Genomic DNA, 20,229 nt, shown 5'->3' with positions numbered 1-20,229 from the left:
CCTGACCTGCACCTGTAATGTCTCTTCGGTGACATAACTATTCATCTTCTGTGATTTGCTTTTGGCTTTTGGCAGAGCAATCACAATTAAACAATACTTAAACACTGTTATTAGCAGATCAATGTCTCTTTAATATGAATCTTTCCTGAAATTCTTTAAGGTGGATCCAGATCTATATTTTCTTCAAAGTATCTTTATCTTTAAGCAGGGCAACAATTTATGAGGACCTGACTGTACATATTCTGTTTTATTAGTCTTCCTGGGTGGCACTAGTGGGAAAAAAAACTGGATGCAGGAGACATAAGAGTCGTGGGTTCGATCCCTGGGTCAGGAAGATCCCCTGGAGGAAGGCATGGCAACCCACTGCAGTATTCTTGCCTGGAGAATCCCATGGACAGAGGAGCCTGGTGGGCTACAGTCCATAGAGTAGCAAAGAGTTGAATACAAATGAAGTGACTTAGCTCGCACATTCGACTTTATCAGCATCCTTCACCCTTTTATAAAATGGAGAATACAGTTAATTGGAATAGACTTCCTGGCTGCCTTTAGGCATGGGAGTGACACAGACTTCTGCTTCAAGCTGTAGCAATGCCATTTAATAGTAAGTACAAGCCCCCTGGTCAGAGTTGACTGTAGAACATTTCATGAATAAGTCAAAGAATCTAGTTTAGACTGATGGCTGGAGCCTCACAGTTCCCAAAGCAATCAGGAAAAAAAAAAGAAACCAACCTACGTCAGACTCTAATATTTATTGGGAACATGACACCCATGTGGTCACTTCTGCTTGTTTACTGTTGAAACACAGTTTACTAAAATGCGAAATTGCTAAATTTCTTTTACATGGCTAGTCACAAAGCTGAAAGGGAAAATAGAGACAGGAATGAAAAGGCAGCAGAAACATGGAGAAAATAAATTAAAAGACCAAAAGTATATAAACAACAGTGCTTAGAATTTATTTTTGTAGAGGCACACTGGTTTGTAACATTCTGTAAGTTTCCTGCGTACAACACCATGTTCCTACTTCTGTGTTGCCCGACAGCAGTGAAAGTCGTTGGGTCGTATCCGACTCTTTGGGACCCCAAGGACTACACAGTCCATGGAATTCTCCAGGCCAGAATACTGGAGTGCATTGTCTTTCCCACCTCCAGGGGATCTTCCCAAGCCAGGGATCGAACCCGGGTCTCCTGCATTGCAGGCGGACTTTTTACCAGATGAGCCACAAGAGAAGCCCCAAAGCAGGCTCACCACCAAACATTTAGTTCCCGTCTGTCACTTAGAGTAAACCCACTGGGCCCACGGTGTCTGGCCCTCACCCTCCCCTCTCCCCGCTGGTCACCACTGCCCTCTTCTCTGTTATCTGTGTGCTCATTTGTATCCAACTCACGCGATCCCATGGACTGTAGCCCGCCAGGCCCCTCTGTCCGTGGGATTCTCCAGGCAGGAACACTGGAGTGGGTTGCCATGCCCTCCTCCAGGGGGTCTTCCTGACCCAGGGATCGAACCCGCATCTCCTGTGTCTCCTGCACGGCAGGTGGATCTTTATCCTCCCAACCATCGGGGAAGCCATTTCAAAAGCTAATGTGACTAAAAACAAAACAAAAAAGCTGATGTGACTTAGACTATCCCTTCAGTTCAGTTCAGTTCAGTCACTCAGTCCTGTCCAACTCTTTGCGACCCCATGAACTGCAGCACGCCAGGCCTCCCTGTCCATCACCAACTCCTGGAGTCCACCCAAACCCATGTTCATTGAGTCAGTGATGCCATCCATCCATCTCATCCTCTGTCGTCCCCTTCTCCTCCTGCCCTCAATCTTTCCCAGCATCAGGGTCTTTTCCAATGAGTCAGCTCTTCACATCAGGTGGACAAAGTTTTGGAGTTTCAGCTTTAGCATCAGTCCTTCCAAAATGACATTCCTGATTTCCTTTAGGATGGACTGGTTGGATCTCCTGCAGTCCAAGGGACTCTCAAGAGTCTTCTCCAACACCACAGTTCAAAAGCATCAATTCTTCAGCACTCAGCCTTCTTTATAGTAGAAGGATAATATTTAGGGGCTAGAGAGATAACCCTTGAGATTTATTCTGTATTGGTCTAATCGCACCAAGTTTGTTTCAAAACTCCATCCCTCACATGGAAAAATACTCTCTTAGAGACACCACTGCGTTCCCTATAAGTAATGAGAAAATTGATATTTAACCTGGATAAGAAAGAGCAGCAAAACCTTGAGAGTGTAAACCAATATGGACATGCTCTTATGCAAAACTTTAGATTTTTTTAAATATTATTTATTAATGACTAAACCAAAAACCAATGCGGAAAAGTTATTGGGTGAAGATATTTTAATTTAGCAGAAAAAACTTTAATAGGTATATTGGGTTGTTCTAGTGGTAAAAACAATGTCTATTACTACTCAATTCTAATTACTATCAATGAATATTCCAATTACTATTGAAGCATTAATTTTTAATACAATGTAAATTCTCCAGGCACATGTGTGTATGTTGCCGGGAGGATTCAAGCACTGAATAGAAAACTGGACTAAATAATAACAATGAAAGTGAAAGTGTTAGTTACTCAGTAGTGTCCTATTGTTTGTGACCCATGGACTGTAGCCCACCAGGCTCCTCTGGAATAGGCACTGTTTAATAAGAATTAATACTACGGCACTGGTACACCTCAGAAGTATTTCACAAGTTTGTGTTATTAATCCTATCCCACAACTGAAAAAAGAGAAGGTCAAGAATGTTACATGGCTTCCAAATTCCTGGGGAAAATATTAGCAGATGACAAATCCAGTGTTCCATGGAAATCTTCATCCCTGCAAAGTCTCTGTCTTACCCCGATGCTCTGATGCTAATACAATCTGACCTATGGATAATATCTTTTTCACCAACTAAACAGTTTCTCTCCCTTTGTACTGTGCCTTAAAGCCTGTCCTTATTCTCTCCATGGGATTCTCCAGGCAAGGATACTGGACCACTCCATTGGCCATGCTCTCCTCCAGGGCATCTTCCAGAGGATCCGGGATCCTTCCCAGCTGAGACACCAGGGAAGCCACTTAGATACACTAAAGATCCTTCTTAATTAAGAGTCTGAATGGCTGTGGGAGGAGCCTCTGCCTCCCGCCCCATCTTAGTCTGCTGCTCAGCCCCGCCTTCCCCGCCATCTGCCTTGCTGGTTGGGCGTATCTGCTTCCAGCCAATCATTTCCTTTTCAGCTCAAGCATCGTGTCCCCTCTCCACGACAGTTACACACCATTTGCTCTCTGTTAACAGTCGTTTTTGTTTTGTTTTCTTTTCCTCCTTGACTTTAAGACCATCGTTTGTGACATACTGTCTCTGAGAAGGTCTTGCTTCCTGGACCAGCCCTTCTCTTGATTCAAACCTTTAGGTTTGACTGCAGAAGATACTATTCTTTCCCCTGCATTTCTTCCTTTTTTCTGGTATTTCAATGCATTTTTATTTATGTTTCTATTATTATGAGTGAAATTATACAACTTTTCATTCATTTATGCATCATTTGATTATCTTTTCTCTGTGAACTGCCTGTCCATATATTTTTGTCCATTTCCTTTTGGATTATTTAAAATTTAATTTATTTTTAATTGGGGGACAATTGCCTGACAATTTTATATTGGCTTCTGCCATAGGTTAGTGTGAATCAGCTATAGGTATACACATGTCCCCTCTGAGTGAAGTAAGTCAGAAAGAGAAAAACAAATATTGTGTATTAATGAACATATATGGAATCTAGAAAGATGGTACTGATGAACCTATTTATTTGCAAGGCAGCAATGGAGATATAGAAATAGAGAGCAGACTTGCGGGTACAGTGGGAGAAGGAGAGGGTGGGATGAATTGAGAGAGTAGCAAGGAGACATATACATCACAACATGTAAAACAGATAGCCGGTGGGGATTTGCTGTGGACCCAGGGAGCTCAGCCCATGCCCTGTGACCACCTGGAGGGGGGGATGTGGGGGGAGGTGGGAGGGAGGGCCTCTGTATTTCTAGAGTTAGGAATACAGCTGATCCACAAATTACAGATTGTCCTGTTCATTGTTTCTCTTTCTCTCATTTTCCCTATGATCTCAATAAAAGAATAAATTCTTTAGAGAAAGGGTTATATCTGTAAATATATTATTCACAAATTGGGCTTACAATGGAGCTTAAAACATTATTTCTTTCCTTGTCTGAAGTATGTATGGGTGCTTATATTTGATGCAAATAACCTCATAGGTTTATTATGTTGCTCTCAATTTTTATGGAACTACCATCACCTGACTGCTTTTCTCCTAAATAATATCCAATATAGATTTATATTTACATAACTGGCTAAATGAGAGGAATTGACTAATTCCAGATTTCCTTCTGGCAAAAAAACAGATTTTATCTGTAAGTGGGAAAGTCTTCTTTATTTAAGTCTGTTGTTACCCCAAATCAGCAAACACACAGTAAAACTGAAAAAGAACAAAACAAAAATCATTGACTATTTAAGACCAGGAAAAATAATAGACACAATTTATTGAGGATTTATTATGTGCTAGATTCCAGCCACTCAAGGCACATATCTCTAAAGAGTGTCTTTCTAACACGTCTGTGCAAACCTTTAGTCAGCACACATTAGTTTAAGATGTTTAACATGACAAAAAATCTTCCCAACTTTTAGGAACATTTCGGCTTATAGCCTTATGTCATGTTCTTCCTACAGAGTTTAAAAAAAAAAAAACTGTATCCAAACGCTAGCCTTATTTTTGTGGAATCTTGCTTTTCTCTGGTCTGTATAGACACTTGCAAGAGTGCTAGAGGCACAGATGCACACGCACGTAGATACATAAGGAACAGTGAAAGCGAACACGTGTTTTTTTTACATTTACATGTTCAGCATTTTGCTCATAACCTAGGGTCAGTAGAAGTCACGGCAACCTCCCTGTGAAATGCGGCTTCATTTTGGATGCAGGGCATCTTACTGATGCTGGAGGACAGCGTCACTGGGTTGCATGCAGTCTGCAGCACATGCAGGCTCCAAGTGAACGTGGAAAGAACCGCGGCACCAAGAGCCACCGTGAATTCATCCTTGACTTCAGATCACCGGCGTGCCCTTCAAAAGAGAAATACTGCTGAGAGTCTGCCAAATGCACGAAACGCTGCTTGCTCTCACCGTTTTGCAAGCAAAGGAAACAGAGTTTCAACCTCCTTTGAAACCTTTTTTTTTTTTTTTTTTCACGTCAAGAGGCGCCACACGAACAGAACGTGCCGTAAATAATGTGTGCTAACATTTTCCAAAAAAAACTGGACATCAATTAATGCTAATTTATGAGGAAACTTCTTTGGAAGAGCGTAGTCCAGACTCATAACTACTGAAAAGACTCATTAATATAAATGTTGAGGGAGTTTTCTTAAAGGGGGGGGGGGCAAGGTAAATGCATATCATTACTTTGAAAGCTCATAATTTATTGAAAATTCAGTGGAAAGGAAACTTTACACTGTATGTTTCCAAAACTAATGTCATTAATCAAGAAAATGAAACAAGGGTGAGGATGTGATCTTAAAGAGATGCGATGAAAATCCAGCTGAAGAATACCTAACACCTACTGAGTAGGTGCTACATGTCAGGCATTAGAGATACACTTTTTGCTTAATTTTTTCCAAACAGTACTACTGGATAGATCACGTTATTTTTTTCCATTTTACAGTTGAGAAAACTAAAAAACAAGCAGTTTGTGCTACTTGCTACAAGTCACAAGACTGACCACCAGTAAAAGTCAGATTCAGAACCTCATCGCTTAAACTAAATGCCATACTTCATTCCACTGCCTTTGACAACTATCAGATAAATATACAGGAAAATTTAAGTAGACTTGAGCAGTGCTTTATCCTATAGGACCTTTAGAAATAAAATCAAGCTATTTTTTCCATAAGTCAAACTACATATATCTATACCCAGATTGTTTGTGTGTACTAAATTGACCAATTTTACATTTGAGAAAATGAGGTTTTTTTTTCTACCTTTTGATCTTAACCATGATGACAAAATAATTAGCAGTCCCTACCTTTTCCTGAATTTCTCTCTAACATTTTAAGAGGCTCAGGTGGTATTTATGAGTTGGCTGGAAAATGAAATTTCTACTCTTGAGGTACTTGATTCTCTTATCTTTGCTGAAGATAAGTGGGAAATAAGTGGTCATAGTGTTACTGAAATGAAAGTGAAAAAATTGTCATCTTTATTTGGTTTCTAGGAAGTGTGTGTTTATATGCTCATGTGCACGTGTAGACATATATCATCATGTCAGTAGCCAAGGAAATGTATGGATCCTTTTAGTACAGCAGTTCTCAAACTTGGCGTGCTTCAAAATCGTCTTGAAGGCTTGCTAAGGCACAGATGAGTGGGCTCTTAGTTTTCATTTCAGCAGGTCCGGAGAAGCGCCTGTGTGTTTGCATTTCTGACAAGCTTCCACGAGCTGCTCCTGGTGCTGGTCGGGGAACCCCACTTTGATAACCACGGCAGCAGAGGAAATTGTATTATTGAAATATACATAGGTCTGTGATGTCCTTTGGTGATGGCAGTTCGTATTCAAGTAATAAAGTTATGCGTTGTTTGATCAATGAATAAACCATATTAAGTAGTTTCTAAATGATCTATTAATAATTGTTATAGTCAGCTTGCAAACTAAAAGATTAACATCAAAAAATGATTTTTAAACAATGGTTGAATAGCTTCGGACTTTCTAATTCTTTCTGTAGCTACCAGGCACTTTTTGAGTTAAACAGGGAGAGAAGAACTAATCCTCAGGGCTATTCATTCCTGAATATTTCCGTAGGAATTGAGAAGCTTCCAACTTGTTTAAACTGAAACAAGGGATCTCATTAAAAACCTACCACACTCAGCATACAATATTAAAGGGGTTCTATTTGAATAATTAAATATTTACAGCTTCTCAGTGAGAAAATATTGATGTGATTCAAGGCAAGCAAACTACCTATTCACCAAGGAAACAGAAGGGAGAAAGAGAAACAAAGTTGAACAAAAGATGTCATTTTAAATTGTGATAGAAGAAAGCTTATCTATGTTTTCCCAATAATTCACTTTTAGAAAAAGCTCTCTTCAGCAAAATTAGGTCTGAAATAACACCAAAGTTTACCTAAAATTGGTTTCTAAAAAGAAACACCATATCACATCCTCCCAGTTCTAAGGGAAACATGTATGTGTCAGTCCATAAAGTCCTCTATAGCTAAAGAAATGAGCATGAGTTCAACATGCAAAATTCAGGGCATGAAACTGTGTGAAATGTTTCAATTATTTCCATAATAACATTTAACGTGTTCTAGATCCAGTGCATTAAATGCACAGCCAAGAAACCTTCCGAGCTTACGCTGTTTTTCATTTGGTTGTATTATAAGTGTATGAAACACATGTTGGGAATATATTTCATATTCTGCATTTGTAAAATATCAAATTTATATCAGCAGAAACCGCAAAGGCAGCCCAGGAGCTGCCCCCAGAGCAAGGCCGTTTTGCAATCAAGCTTTTAACACCATATTATCATTGTAAAGAACAAATCCCCTGGTTGAAAAGAGGAAAACGACTTTCACAAATCGTGGCAATTTTCTCTGTATTTATTACACAGGACTCAAAACATATACTCAACAAGAGTTTGTCTCAAGTTTCAACTTTGTGGAATATGCACCATGCTGAAAGTGTGTATTACAAATAAAATTAACTGAACTTGGTTATTTTATTCCACTTCATAGCAGAGATATATTTTTGTGAGATTCTTGAAGTTTATTCCAACGTATCTACGTGTTACGATTCTTCATGCTGTGTGTGTGCTACACCGTCCCAGTCGTGTCTGACTGTTTGTCACTCCATGGACTGTAGCCCTCCAGGCTCCTCTGTCCACGGGATTTCCCAGGCTAGAATACTGGAGTGGGTTGCCATGCCTTCCTCCGGGGGATCGTCCCAACTCAGGGATCGAACCCACGTCTCCTTATGTCTGCTGCATTGGCAGGCAGGTTCTTTATCACTAGGGCCACCTGGGAAGCCCAATAAGTAAGAATAAAAATTCTGTAGCATAAATAGGTTTCTCAGAAAATATTTTATTGACATTTCATCTAGGACTTAGCATAAAACAGCTAAAAAGCTGCCGAGGAAGGAAATTATTCTTCTCGTGAACTAAATAAATAGATTCGCAAACATCATTCTTCAGTCCCAGATGAAATATTGATAAAATATTTTCTGAGAAAATTATATACGTTACAGATTTATTTTTTTAAATCTGTCTATTTTATTTTGACTGTACCGGGTCTTGGTTGCCACATGTGGGATCTAGTTCCCTGACCAGGGACCGAAGCCGTGCCGCCTGCATTGGGAGGGCAGAGTCTAAGCCACTGGGCCATGAGGGAAGCCCCTAGTGTAAAGAACTTACCTTGTAACCCTAAATTATGAAGCCTTTCCTTCTATGTCTTGTTATATGAATGTGTGTGTGTGTTAATTGCTCAGTCATGTCCGACTCTTAGGAACCCTGTGGACTGTGGTTCACCAGGCTCCTCTGTCCATGGGATTCTCCAGGCAGCCATGCTGGAGTGGGTTGCCATTTCTTTCTCCAGGGGATCTTCCCGACCAAGCAACTGAACCCAGGTTTTCTGCACCACAGGCAGATTCTCTGCCACCTGAGGCATCAGGGAAGCCTGTTACATAAGTATAGCTGACATTATACTAACAATTAAGTTTTATTATAGTTAGAGGTGGGATGGATTTGTGTTACACCAACATAATTTGTCTTATATTGAATTCTTCTCTAATAATAAGTACTTTTAAGTAAGAGGAGCCGGGTTCTACTATTTTATGGTCACGTTTACAGATCCTTGATTATGTATTCACTTCCCTGACCTGACAAAACTGCCCACTTTAGAATACATTTCATTTGCGTTGATTTCAAAGTTGTCCCTAAAATGTCCATCTATGCTCACACCGCACTGGTCCACATACAACTACCTGTAGGCATGCGCCTTCCCTTGGGATTAAGTCACACAAAAAAGGAAACTCTTTGATGAGTATGTACCTGTGTTTCCTATACAGAGCCAGTAAGTTACTTAGCTTCTCTTTTCCTCCATTTTCTCATGTGGCAAATAGGGATGGCAGTAATATGTACCTCCTCGTTTTGTGTGAGGGTTTTTTGAATGAGTATTTGTGACGGGCTGACGATAACACAGTTATTGTAACCCTAGCGATCACCTATGTATTGGGACCCTGCATAGGTGATCGCTGGTAGCATCACGCCTGGATGCTCCCTCTGTGCCTGCCTGAATGCATTATGTAGCTCAGACATACAGAGGACTTCCCGGGTGGATAGGGATCCACCTGCCAATGCAGGGGACACGGGTTTGATCCCTGGTCGGGGAAGATCCCACATGCTGTGGAGCAAGGGGTCAAGGGCCCGTGAGCGGCGATTACCCAGGCCATGTGCTGTGACTAGGGAAGCCCGTGCGCCTAGAGCCTGCGCTCTGCAACCAGAGGCCACCCCAGGGAGGAGCCCGCGCACTGCAGCTAGAGAGAGCCCCCACGTGCCAAAACCAGAGAAAGCCCTTGAGCAGCAAGGAAGACCCAGCGCAATGCAGAAGTTAAATAAACTTATTTGTTAAAAAAAAGACATGTAGAGTAAATTGATAGACAAAATAACAAAGTCTCTCCTTTGAGTCCATCATAGCTTTTGTTTGGACCTCTCTAATAGGATATATTAATACTGTATTTTGTATATTCTGTACTGCATTAAAATATTTGTTCTCACAGTAGGTTTTCCCTACGCTACTTGGGGGCAGGGAGTAAGTCTTACTGTATTTGTGTTCCCTCAGTGACAGAGACCATGCCTGAAACTCAGGGTGTATCTATTCTGAGCATGTGTGGAGTGAATGAATAGCAACACTGGAGCCCAGAGAAACTGAGATGCTTGGCCTATCAGTTACTGATTTTTACAATTCATTTGTTACATACTTCTAGAGGAGCTAGTCTGTGGATGACATTTTGCTGAATGTAATACAAGAATGCATCACAGTCCCTTACTTCCAAAAAATTATAAATTAATAGGGAAGGCAGAATAACCCCAAATACTTATACATGGGTAACAGCTGACTCACCGAACAGTATTATCAGAAAGGCTGGGAGATTCCAGTGGAGGAAGACATTGCTCCCGGGTCTGAGGGAGCCAAAAAGGCATCACACATCTATAGTGACCGCCTCGCTGCTCTGCCTTTCAGAAAATAGCACTCACCACTAGGTTTTCCCCACTGGCTCTGTTAAATGGACATTTATTGTGTTCTATCATGAATTAAACTTGTGGCCGTCTCCACCCAGCCACACACTAAACTACCTATGAATTCAATCAAACTGGTGAAGTGAATTAAACAAAATTCATGGGCTTTTGGGGGGATTCTTGCAGGCTGGCTTGGCTGCTAGAAGCTGTCGGTTGGGTTTTAGGCTACAGATTAGGAAGCCAAGGATTTAATGAAACTGTTTAATCTCATCACCACTGAACAAAGCATTCCCAGCTCTTGGTAGGCAAGTCGCTGTGTTCCATGGCAAACGCTAACCGCAGGGAAAGCGTATTTGATGAAGAGCCAGGAGCACATACCACTAAATGCTATATCTCCCATGAAGAAGGGCTCGATCATTTCGAATGTCCTGATCTGTTGGGAAAAAAAAAAAACAACGCTAATCAGATAGGCATGCGTAGGCTCAGCATTGGCTACTGGAAGCTACTTTGGGTGTGTGTGTGTTTCCATTATATTTCTAGCAAGTAAACTTGGTAGAAACGGCTTGACCCAATTGTGACTGTACCTGGCAGGATGTGTTAGAGTTCACCAATTTCTAATCAGAGTGGAGGATCCAGGGCCCCGTGCCAGCTGGGGCCTGAGGCATCCTGCAATTAACATTGTCAAGCGCTCCCTGCCTGTAAACAGTTACCTCACCTCACCTCCGAGCTCCGGGACGTGTTTGCACAGGACAGCCAGCCGGCCGGCCGCAGCCTGACGGCTCAGCCAGAAGCCTGACTTCTGGTCTGGAAGTCATTTTCGACCACGTGCACGTTTCAATAAATCTGCAAAATAACTTAACCAGGGAGACCCAGGGTGATTTTTCTCCTTTGGTTTTTCTCCCCACCCCCGCCTGGCCAAGCTGTAAAACTAAGTCCCCTTTATCACAAAAGTCTCCACTGTGTAATCCAATTGACTCTCAGAGTCTGCTTGCACATGCCCCTGTCTCTTCCTGCGCCACTAAATCGGCTCAGCTGCTCTGGGTTTGGGTCTGGTGGGGGAGGGCGGCTTCATTTGTCAGGGACTTTGTCACAAAATGTGGGGATCAGGGCGAAGGTATGGGGCATTAGCAGAGTTTACTAACTATAGACGTTATCTCAGTAATTTTTCTTTCTTTTTTTTTTTTTTAATTTGGTCTTTAGTCAGCTTTTCTGGGAAAAAAAACTCTTGAGACCTCGATTTATTGTATCTTTTGTATTGTTTTATATGTAAAAATATAAATTATATATAAACACTTACATATAAATATATTTTATATATATATATAGGGTATAATGGTATTAGCAGCAATAGCGGCTCATTGGAAGGACTAATGCTGAAGCTGAAATCCCGATACTTTGGCCACCTGATGCGAAGAGCTGACTCATTTGAAAAGACCCTGATGCTGGGAAAGATTAAGGGCAGGAGGAGAAGGGGATGACAAAGGATGAGATGGCTGGATGGTATCACCGACTCAGTGGACATGGGTTTGGGTGAATTCCAGGAGTTGGTGATGGACAGGGAGGCCTGGCGTGCTGCGGTTCATGGGGTAGCAAAGAGTTGGACACAACTCAGTGACTGAACTGAACTGAACTGAAGTGACTCAGATGGCAGAGTTTGCCCACAATGCAGACCTGGGTTTGATCCCTGGTTCAGGAAGTTCCCCTGGAGAAGGGAATGGCAACCCACTCCAGTATTCTTGCCTGGAAAATCTCATGGACAAAGGAGCCTGGCAGGCCCCAAGCCATGGGGTCACGACTGAGCGACTAACATACTCGTAATGGTATATATAATACTATATTTCTATAATACAAAGTATATATAAAATATGTATATATTATATATAATACATAATATATAATAGATGTTATATTAGTATATAAAATAGTATTTATATATTATACAATAAATATTTCTATAATATAATATGTAATACATATTTTATATACCATTTTAATAATGAAATTTCTATTTTATACATGTTATTGTTCAGTTGCTCATTCATATCAGACTCTTTGTGACCCCACGGACTGCAGCATGCCAAGCTTTGACCTTCACCATCTCCCAAAGCTCAAACTCATGTCGATTGAGACGGTGCTGCCATGTAACCATCTCGTCCTCTGTCGTCCCCTTCCACCTTCAATCTTTCCCAGCATCAGGGTCTTTTCCAATGAGTCAGCTCTTTGCATCAGGTGGCCAAAGTACTGGAGCTTCAGCTTCAGCATTAGTGCTTCCAATGAATATTCAGGACTGATTTTCCTTTAGGAGGGACTTATTTGATCTCCTTGCAGTCCAAGGGACTCTCAAGAGTCTTCTCCAACACCACAGTTCAAAAGCATCAATTCTTCAGCACTCAGCTTTCTTTATGGTCCAACTCTCACATCCATACATGATTCCTGGAAAAACAATAGCTTTGACTAGATGGACCTTTGTCGGCAGAAGTAATGTCTCAGCTTTTTAATACACTCTCCAGGTATGTCATAGCTTTTCTTCCAAGAATCAAGCATCTTTTAATTTCATAGCTGCAGTCACCATCTGCAGTCATTTCTGAGCCCCCCAAAATAAAGTCTGTCACTGTTTCCATTGTTTCCCCATCTATTTGCTATGGGGTCACAAAGAGTCGGACACGACTGAGTGACTGAACTGAACTGAACAGAAATGAACTGAATGGAACTGGATGCCATGATTTTAGTTTATTGAATGCAAACTTTTAAGACAGCTTTTCCCCTCTCCTCTTTCACCTTCATCAAGAGGCTCTTTAGTTCTTCTTCACTTTCTGTCATCAGGGTGGTGTCATCTGCATATCTGAGGTTATTGATATTTCTCCCAGCAATCTTGATTCCAGCTTGTGCATCATCCAGCCCAGCATTTCTCATTATACACTCGCATATAAGTTAAATAAGCAGGGTGACAATATACAGCCTTGAAGTACTCCTTTCCCAGTTTGGAACCAGTCCATTGTTCCATGTCTGGTTCTAACTGTTGCTTCTAGACCTGCATACAGATTTCTCAGGAGGCAGGTCAAGTGGTCTGGTATTCCCATCTCCTGAAGAATTTTCCACAGTTCGTGGTGATCATACACAGTCAAAGGCTTTAGCATCTTCAATGACGACGTAGATGTTTTTTCTGGAATTCTCTTACTTTGTCTATGATCCAATGGATATTCGCAATTTGATTTCTGGTTCCTCTGCCTTTTCTAAATCCAGCTTGAACATTAAGAACTTCTCAGTTCACATACTGTAGAAGCCTAGTTTGGAGAATTTGGAACATTACTTGGCTAGCATGTGAGATGAGTGCAATTGTGCAGCAGTTTGAGCATTCTTTGGCATTGCCTTTCTTAGGGATTGGAATGAAAATTGACTTTTCCAGTTCCATGTCCACTGATGAGTTTTTCAAATTTGCTGGCATATTGAATGCAGCACTTTCACAGCATCATCTTTTAGGATTTGAATAGCTCGACTGGAATTCCATCACCTCCACTAGCTTTGTTCATAGCGATGCTTCCTAAGGCCCACTTGACTTTTCATTCTAGGACGTCTAGCTCTAGGTGAGTGATCACACCATCATGATTATTTGGTTTCATTAAGATCTTTTTTTGTATAGTACTTCTGTGTATTCTTGCCACCGCTTCTTAATATCTTCTGCTTTTCTAAGATCCATACTGTTTCTGTCTTTTATTCTGCCCATCTTTGCACGAAATGTTCCCTTGGACCTCCTGAAGAGGTCTCTAATCTTTTCCATTCTATTGTTTTCCTCTATTTCTTTGCACTGATCACTGAGGAAAGCTTTCTTATCTCTCCTTGCTATTCTTTGCAACTCTGCATACAGATGCATATATCTTTCCTTTCTCCTTTACCTTTATCTTCTCTTCTTTTCTCAGCTATTTGTAAGGCCTCCTCAGACAACCATTTTGCCGTTTTGCATTTCTTTTTCTTGGAGATGGTCTTGATCACTGCCTCCTGTACAATGCCAGGAACCTCCATCCATAGTTCTTCAGGCACTCTGTCTGTCAGATCTAATCCCTTGAATCTATTTCTCACTTTCACTGTATAGTTGTAAGGGATTTGATTTAGGTCATACCTGAATGGTCTAGTGGTTTTCCCTACTTTCTTCAATTTAAGTCTGAATTTGGCAATAAGGAGCTCATGATCTGAGCCCCAGTCAGCTCCAGGTCTTGTTTTTGCTGACTGTATAGAGCTTCTCCATCTTTGGCTGCAAATAATATAATCAGTCTGATTTAAGTGTTGACCATCTGGTGATGACCATGTGCAGAGTTGTCTCTTGTGTTGTTGGAAGCGGGTGTTTGCTATGAGCAGTGAGTTCTCTTGGCAAAACTCTGTTAGCCTTTGTCCTGCTTCATTTTGTACTTCCAGGCCAAACTTGCCTGTTAATCCAGGTTTCTGTTGAATTCTTAATTTTGCATTCCAGTCCCCTATGATGAAAAAGACTTTTTTTTTTTTTTTTAATGTTAATTCTAGAAAGTCTTATAGATCTTCATAGAACCATTTAACTTCAGTTTTTTTGGCATTAGTGGTTGAGACATGGATTTGGATTACTGTGATATTGAATGGCTTGCCTTAGAAACAAACAGAGATCATTCTGTTGTTTTTGAGACTGTACTCAAATACTTAATTTCGGACTCTTGTTGACTATGAGGGCTACTCTATTTCTTGCCCACCGTAGTAGATTTAAATTAAATTTGCCCATTCCTGTCCATTTTAGTTCACTGATTCCTAAAATGTTGATATTCACTTTTGTCATCTCCTCTTTGACCACTTCCAATTTACCTTGATTCACGGACTTAACATTTCAGTTTTCTATGCTGCAATATTGTTCTTTACAGCATCAGACTTTTTAAACCAAAAAATGTATTTGATATATATACTCTTATAAAAAACATATATAATATACTATTTTAATAATGAGGTTACTGAGTAGTTAGGTTAAAATGGAGACAGTATTGTTTAAACAGTTTGTGTGTGCATTTTTGGAGGATGGTAAATCTTCTAAAGTCAATGACTATTTCTTGCATATTTATGGGTGTTTGTGTCTGCACCACTTTTAACAGAGCAACACACAAGATAATATGGCCTACCAGCAGTCTCTTACATGGATTCAGGTGGAAGAATTACAAGTTGTCCTTAAGGAGAACTTTGATTTAACTTTTCCCAAATGATCCTTCCCTTTAACTCGCTTTTTCTTTGGTTGTCTATGGTACAAGTTGGGGGTGCTAGGATAAATTTTAAGGTACCTAGATTTTAATCCTCACCATATGACTAACTAGCTGTGTGTCTGGGTAAGACATTGAATTTTTGTGGGTCTATGTTTCAATAAAATGGCAAATATCATAGTTGTCTTACTTCCTCACTTTTTTTTTTGACTTGAGTAAATAAAATTATGTATGAGCTATATTTTGGTTGCATCCCTGGGTTGGGAGGATCCCCTGGAGGATGGCATGGCAACTCACTCCAGTATTCTGGCCTAGAGAACCCCATGGACAGAGGAGCCTGGAGGGCTGCAGTCCATGGGGTCTCAAGGAGCCAGACAGGACTGAAGCGACTTAGGAAACATGCGCATTGTATTTTGAAAAGTAGTATTGGACCTAGAGCAATGCTGCTGACATTACTGTAATTATCGCAACTACAATCTCGTGGTCATTATCATGTTCCTTTTTGTGTCCCTCATCTTGGTTTTCCTTTTTGTTTTTTACATCTTTATTAATCTATCTCTGACTATTCATACTCTTTCCTTAAAGCTACAGGTTGATAAATTTTTCTGTAATAAGCTAGAAAGTAAATATTCTGACCTTTGAAAGCAATAGTCTTTGTTGTAAGCACTCAATTCTGGCATTACTGCATGAAAGCAGCTAGAGATAATAGTAAAAAAAAAAAAAAAAGAAAAAAGAAAAAAAAAAGGTGTGCTTGTTCCAATAAAACTATACCTGAACACTGAAAATTTAATTTCATGTACATTTCATGTTATAGAATCTTGTTCTTTCAATGTCTTTTCAACCATTTAAAAACATAGAGGAATGGTATGGGATTAAGAGATAAAAACTAGACGATTTATAAACAAAGGAGCAGCTGGTCCGAGTGCAGTGGTGTTTACAATTAATTGATCACAGCCAGTTACAGATTTCTTTGTTCCTTCTACATTCCCATTGCTTCACTTGACTAGAAAAAATAAAAAATAAATAAAATAAACAAACGAGCAAAAAGGATATATTGCACAACACAGGCAAATATAGCTGCTGTTTTGTAGTAACTTTAAATGGAGCATAATCTATAAAAATATTGGGTCATTATGCTGCATACCTAAGACTAATATAATACTGTTAATTAACTATGCTTCAATTAAAATATAAAAATTAATATCAAACCATCAAAAATATTAAAAAAATAAAAACATAAAGGAAGGCATTCTTAGCTTTTCTAGGAATCTGCAAAGGTTTCTCCTGAGGGCCAGTTTGCTGACTTCTTCTGTAAGCAGAGACCTAACCTCACCCCCATTCTCCAGGGGAGAAGGCTGATTGTTGGCTTAGAGGGTACTAGCAATTGGAGATACGTTAGGAAAGAGATCACCCGAACCCCAAGTTTCACTAATTTGAGTGCCAGGGAGAAAAAATAAATCGGTGTTTTAAAAATGTATTCAATAATGTGTATTTCTTTTGAACCACTGGTCATGGGACAGTAAGAGTGCAAAGTGCTGACTTTCCACTCCTTTTCACTCACCTCACTGTTAACAGCCGACTCGGGCACCACTGATGCTGTACTGTCTTAGAGGGAAAAGCTAAGCCGTAAGTCACTTAAATCCTCTCTCTCTCTCCTTTCATATACAGGCCAGCTGCTGTTCCCCCGAGTAGAATAATTTGCTCAAAATGAGCGCAGAGCCAAATTAGAACTCATAAGAAGAGCCCCAAGAAGGGGCTCTTTTCACTAAAATCATGTTTTTACTATAATTGTTCCTAAAAATTCATCCAAAACCAAAACAGAACCAAAGAAGCAGGCTCTGGGACTCTTCAATAATTCTAGTTTACAATTCATGACGGAGTTAGTTCTCCCTCATGTTAGTAATACATGACAATAGTGCCATGTGACTGATGCTTTTGAACTGTGGTGCTGGAGAAGACTCTTGAGAGTCCCTGGGACTGCAAGGAGATCAAATAAGTCAATCCTAAAGGAAATCAGTCCTGAATATTCAATGGAAGAACTGATGCTAAAGCTCTAATACTTTGGCCACCTGATGCAAAAAGCCAACTCATTGGAAGAGACCCTGATGCTGGGAAAGAGGAAGGGCAGGGAGGAGAAGGGGACGACAGAGGATGAGATGGTTGGGTGGCATCACTGACTCAATGGACGTGAATCTGAGCAAATGCCGGGAGAGAGTGGAGGACAGAGGAGCCTGGTGTGCTGCAGTCCATGGGGTCGCGAAGAGTCAGACCCAACTTAGTGACTGAACAACAACAACAAAAAGAGCTATGTGAATAAACGCACAGAGGACGCTGAGCATCCCCAGGTAAAGCTTTAGGACAAGCCAGTGTTGACTAGCGGCTGGATTTGACCACTCTTTCTGTTTGTATCATAGGCCTTGTTCATGGACTGCTAAAAATCTTTAGGTTATTATCTTCGGAACATTCGCTCCAGCAGACAGGGCAACAGGGGAGTTTGCTTCTTGACTTGGCCAAGGGGAGTCATCCACAATCGACTTTCCAATCAAGCCTGGGACCAGGTCTCAGCAGGAGCTCGCAGCGTCGCCACGGCCCAGGGCCACATTTCAAATCCTGCAGGCGCTCATTCTCGCGCAGACAGACACCGGAATGGAAAGGCGGTGCATATATTATCCACATCTGTCTGCTACAAATGCAGCTCAGTTTCATGCTTTTAGGACAAATTCCAGGCAAAGGGCCACTGGGAGAGGCCCCGTTTCTCAGTAGCCTATGCCCAACTCTGTCAGTTAGGCGGCAGAATAATTTCTTTCATAAGGGCTGTCCCAGCCAAAGAAAACACACCCATGCCCTGTGGCATGGGATCTCTGAAGGGAAGGGACTGTGTTCTGCATTATACTCCAAGGGGAGCTGACCTGGGATCAGATGCCTTAAGACCTGGAAAGCAGTGAGACAGGAATATATCAAAGATGGACTTTATCACTGGGTACGGTCGGAAAATCAATTTTCTATGTATGTAACCGTGGCATCGATAGAATCCGCCTCTCTTACTCCGGTTCCCTTTTTCCCGTGGTATAAATTAGGAGGACTGCGTTTGCGTCTGGGTATCAACGCTAAAGAAACAAGCATCCCAGAGTTGGAGCCAATCATTGAAGAGGATGGAAAAACAAGCCTCCTTTAGAGAAGAAATGGAAAGATGTCATTTATATGCACAGATTAAATTAGCAAAAAAATATAGTCTCATGCAAGATCCCTGCTGTGTTCCCTTATGCATCTAATGGAAAAACTGTTACCGGTCCAGGATTTTATTATTATTATTATTATTTGAAATGCCACCTTAGGAAAAAAAGGAAAAAAAAATCTTTCCATTTGATACCCACCTTACTAGGAGAGGCTCGGTACAAAAATAAATAGTTGAAAATGTGCTGTGACTGAAATAGTGTTAGCCAAATTAATGCTAAATTTCCATCTGGACCTCAGCATGCTACCACCCAGAAATATTTTCTGGATCTCATTTCTACCCAGCTTTTTTCGTCTTTTATACTTTCTTTTTTTCTATTTTTTGGTTAAGATTCTCGCCCTTTGGTAATCTCCTGCTGCAAGATTGGCTGGTTGGTTCTGCCGTTGCCATTTAAGACAAAAGGCTTCTTCCATAGCATCCTTAGGTAGACCTCTGTGCTGTGCTTAGTCGCTCAGTCGTGTCCGACTCTCTGCGACCCCATGGACTGTAGCCCACCAGGCTCCTCTGTCCATGGGATTCTCCAGGCAAGAGTACTGGAGTGGGTTGCCATGCCCTCCTCCGGGGGATCTTCTCAACCCAGGGATTGAATCCAGATCTCCTGCATCGCAGGCAGATTCTTTACCAGCTGAGCCACCAGGGAAGCCCATCATCTCATCTCTAAGAGGCAGATACCTTATCATATGATTCCACTTGAAGGATACACCTCTAAAGGTAGTCTTTCCCCCAGGAGTGTTTCTGGACATTTTAGCTTATTCATTCCTGGCTGGGACATAAGGAAGCAGAGCCTTGGATGGCATAGCACATTTCTCTCTACATTTTCTCATCATGGGCTTCCCTTGTGGCTCAGCTGGTATAGAATCTGCCTGTAATGTGGGAAACCTGGGTTCGATCCCTGGGTTGGGAAGATCCCCTGGAGAAGGGAAAGGCTATCCACTCCAGTGTTCTGGCTTAGAGAATTCCATGGACTCTATAGTCCACAGGGTCTCAAAGAGTCGGACACGACTGAGCAACTTTCACACACTTCTCATCATCCTTTACACATTGTCTTGATTCTGATTTTAATGCATAAACACATGTGGAACCAAATACTGCCCCAAAAAGAAAGGCTGGACAAAATAAGCAGCAAAACTGTAGAATATTTTCATGTTTTGAAATATTCTTATTTCTGACAGTTCCCAAAGCCTTGGTACATTAAAGAATTCATGTCAATGATCCAACCTTCTTTGGAATGAATTAAATCCTTACTGTTTCAAAGGGTGGGAATAAAAACAGAGGAGAATTCCCAAAGTCTAGGCACTCTTCCAATTTTAATTATGAATCCATTCTATGAGTTTTAATTGTGAACCCATTCTACAAGTCATACAACTCTCTAGGTCTTTAGTTTTTTGGTTAGAAAAAAAAATGCAAGTTATAATAGCTGTCCTGCCAATGTCCTGGTTATACTGAAGCAGATTCTTGACTAGCTGCAAATAAACTTTGGGAGCATTAAAAATGATCTATAATCACAGAACTTCTTTTTGCCAGGAAGGTCAGCACAAATTA

General features: G+C 40.9%; 1 long non-coding RNA gene across 3 annotated transcripts in view; it reads right to left on the bottom strand.

The window, feature by feature from the left end:
• Nucleotides 1-4,397: 4,397 nt before the first annotated feature.
• The window catches only part of LOC122695596, a 58,278-nt gene continuing 42,446 nt past the window's right edge, over nucleotides 4,398-20,229 (bottom strand). For 2 of the 3 annotated variants that reach the window (XR_006341434.1, XR_006341432.1), the window contains exons 3-4: nucleotides 10,624-10,678; nucleotides 4,465-5,096 (exon numbers count right to left, since the gene is read on the bottom strand). This is a non-coding gene — a long non-coding RNA (uncharacterized LOC122695596). The other variant, XR_006341433.1, reaches the window with a different exon arrangement.

Source organism: Cervus elaphus, chromosome 5 (assembly GCF_910594005.1).
Source record: "Cervus elaphus chromosome 5, mCerEla1.1, whole genome shotgun sequence".
In the NCBI taxonomy this organism is placed as follows: Eukaryota; Metazoa; Chordata; class Mammalia; order Artiodactyla; family Cervidae; genus Cervus; species Cervus elaphus.
The sequence above is the reverse complement of the archived record's forward strand: the minus strand, read 5'-3'. Positions and strand labels throughout refer to the sequence as shown.